Source organism: Natator depressus, chromosome 28 (assembly GCF_965152275.1).
Source record: "Natator depressus isolate rNatDep1 chromosome 28, rNatDep2.hap1, whole genome shotgun sequence".
In the NCBI taxonomy this organism is placed as follows: Eukaryota; Metazoa; Chordata; order Testudines; family Cheloniidae; genus Natator; species Natator depressus.
Genome location: NC_134261.1, coordinates 8,553,848 through 8,556,347, shown reverse-complemented (window position 1 = coordinate 8,556,347; position 2,500 = coordinate 8,553,848). Strand labels below are relative to the sequence as shown.

Genomic DNA, 2,500 nt, shown 5'->3' with positions numbered 1-2,500 from the left:
GCGGGGGCAGGCTCCGGGTTGACCTGGTGGCCGCTCGGGACTTAAGCCCGGAGCCCGGGGCAGGGCGACCCCGGACGGACGGGGGTATGCCGGCCCCTGCCCGCGGGGGCAGGCTCCGGGTTGACCTGGTGGCCGGTTTGCTTTCGGGCCACCAGGTCAACCCGCTGCCTGTATGGGGTTGACCTGGTGGCCGCTTTCCTTCCCGGCCACCAGGTCAACCCGCTGAATGTATGGGGTTGACCTGCTGGCCGCTTTCCTTCCCGGCCACCAGGTCAACCCGCTGAATGTATGGGGTTGACCTGCTGGCCGCTTTTCTTCCCGGCCACCAGGTCAACCCGCTGAATGTATGGGGTTGACCTGCTGGCCGCTTTCCTTCCCGGCCACCAGGTCAACCCGCTGAATGTATGGGGTTGACCTGCTGGCCGCTTTCCTTCCCGGCCACCAGGTCAACCCGCTGAATGTATGGGGTTGACCTGCTGGCCGCTTTTCTTCCCGGCCACCAGGTCAACCCGCTGAATGTATGGGGTTGACCTGCTGGCCGCTTTCCTTCCCGGCCACCAGGTCAACCCGCTGAATGTATGGGGTTGACCTGCTGGCCGCTTTCCTTCCCGGCCACCAGGTCAACCCGCTGAATGTATGGGGTTGACCTGCTGGCCGCTTTCCTTCCCGGCCACCAGGTCAACCCGCTGAATGTATGGGGTTGACCTGCTGGCCGCTTTCCTTCCCGGCCACCAGGTCAACCCGCTGAATGTATGGGGTTGACCTGCTGGCCGCTTTCCTTCCCGGCCACCAGGTCAACCCGCTGAATGTATGGGGTTGACCTGCTGGCCGCTTTCCTTCCCGGCCACCAGGTCAACCCGCTGAATGTATGGGGTTGACCTGCTGGCCGCTTTCCTTCCCGGCCACCAGGTCAACCCGCTGAAAGTATGGGGTTGACCTGGTGGCCGCTTTCCTTCCCGGCCACCAGGTCAACCCGCTGAAAGTATGGGGTTGACCTGGTGGCCGCTTTCCTTCCCGGCCACCAGGTCAACCCGCTGCCGGCATGGGGTTGACCTGCTGGCCGCAGAGGGGCAGGCTCCGGGTTGACCTGGTGGCCGGACGGGGATTAAGCCCCGGCTCGGAGCAGGGCAAGCCCGGGCGGAGGGGGGTCCGCTTGGCCCCTGCCCGCGGGGGCAGGCTCCGGGTTGACCTGGTGGCCGGTTTGCTTTCGGGCCACCAGGTCAACCCGCTGAATGTATGGGGTTGACCTGCTGGCCGCTTTCCTTCCCGGCCACCAGGTCAACCCGCTGAATGTATGGGGTTGACCTGCTGGCCGCTTTCCTTCCCGGCCACCAGGTCAACCCGCTGAATGTATGGGGTTGACCTGCTGGCCGCTTTCCTTCCCGGCCACCAGGTCAACCCGCTGAATGTATGGGGTTGACCTGCTGGCCGCTTTCCTTCCCGGCCACCAGGTCAACCCGCTGAATGTATGGGGTTGACCTGCTGGCCGCTTTCCTTCCCGGCCACCAGGTCAACCCGCTGAAAGTATGGGGTTGACCTGCTGGCCGCTTTCCTTCCCGTCCACCAGGTCAACCCGCTGAATGTATGGGGTTGACCTGCTGGCCGCTCTGCTTCCCGGCCACCAGGTCAACCCCCTGCCGGTATGGGGTTGACCTGCTGGCCGCAGAGGGGCAGGCTCCGGGTTGACCTGGTGGCCGGCAGGGACTTCAGCCCCAGGGCCCCTGGCAGGGCGACCCTGCCCTTGTTCCCCAGAAAAGGAGAGAGCTGGCTCGCAGCGGGAAAAGCTGCCTACGGCACCTGGGATTCCCAGGCGGTCACCCATCCAAGTACTAGCCAGGCCCGGGACGGTTTACCTTCCGAGATCGGACGGGATCGGGGGCCTTCCGTCCGGTATGGCCGTAGGCACTCGGCTCCGGTCCGCCTCGTCCCCTTTCCCTTACTGACTCCCCTGCCTCGGGTGGGCCCGATCCTTTTTTCCGTTTTTTTTTTTCGCTCCGGAGGCTTCATGAGCCCCCCCCCAACACCCCTTTGGGGGTCGGTGAAAATTTTTTTTTCAGACTTCCAGGGGCCCGATCCTGGCCGCGGGCACCCGGCTCCGGGCACCCGGCTCCGGGCCGCCTCGTCCCCTTTCCCTTACTGACTCCGCTGCCTCGGGTGGGCCCGATCCTTTTTTCCGTTTTTTTTTTTCCGCTCCGGAGGCTTCGTGAGCCCCCCCCAACACCACTTTGGGGGTCGGTGAAAAAATTTTTTTCAGACTTCCAGGGGCCCGATCCTGGCCGCGGGCACCCGGCTCCGGGCACCCGGCTCCGGGCCGCCTCGTCCCCTTTCCCTTACTGACTCCCCTGCCTCGGGTGGGCCCGATCCTTTTTTCCGTTTTTTTTTTTTTTCGCTCCGGAGGCTTTATGAGCCCCCCCCAATACCACTTTGGGGGTCGGTGAAAAAAATTTTTCAGACTTCCAGGGGCCCGATCCTGGCCGCCGGCACCCGGCTCCGGGCACCC

General features: G+C 64.4%; 1 non-coding gene across 1 annotated transcript; it reads right to left on the bottom strand.

The window, feature by feature from the left end:
- Positions 1-1,785: 1,785 nt before the first annotated feature.
- Positions 1,786-1,904, bottom strand: LOC141979043 (5S ribosomal RNA). Its single transcript, XR_012636474.1, has one exon. It is a non-coding gene; the product is annotated as a 5S ribosomal RNA (ribosomal RNA).
- Between the last annotated feature and the right edge of the window lie 596 nt (positions 1,905-2,500).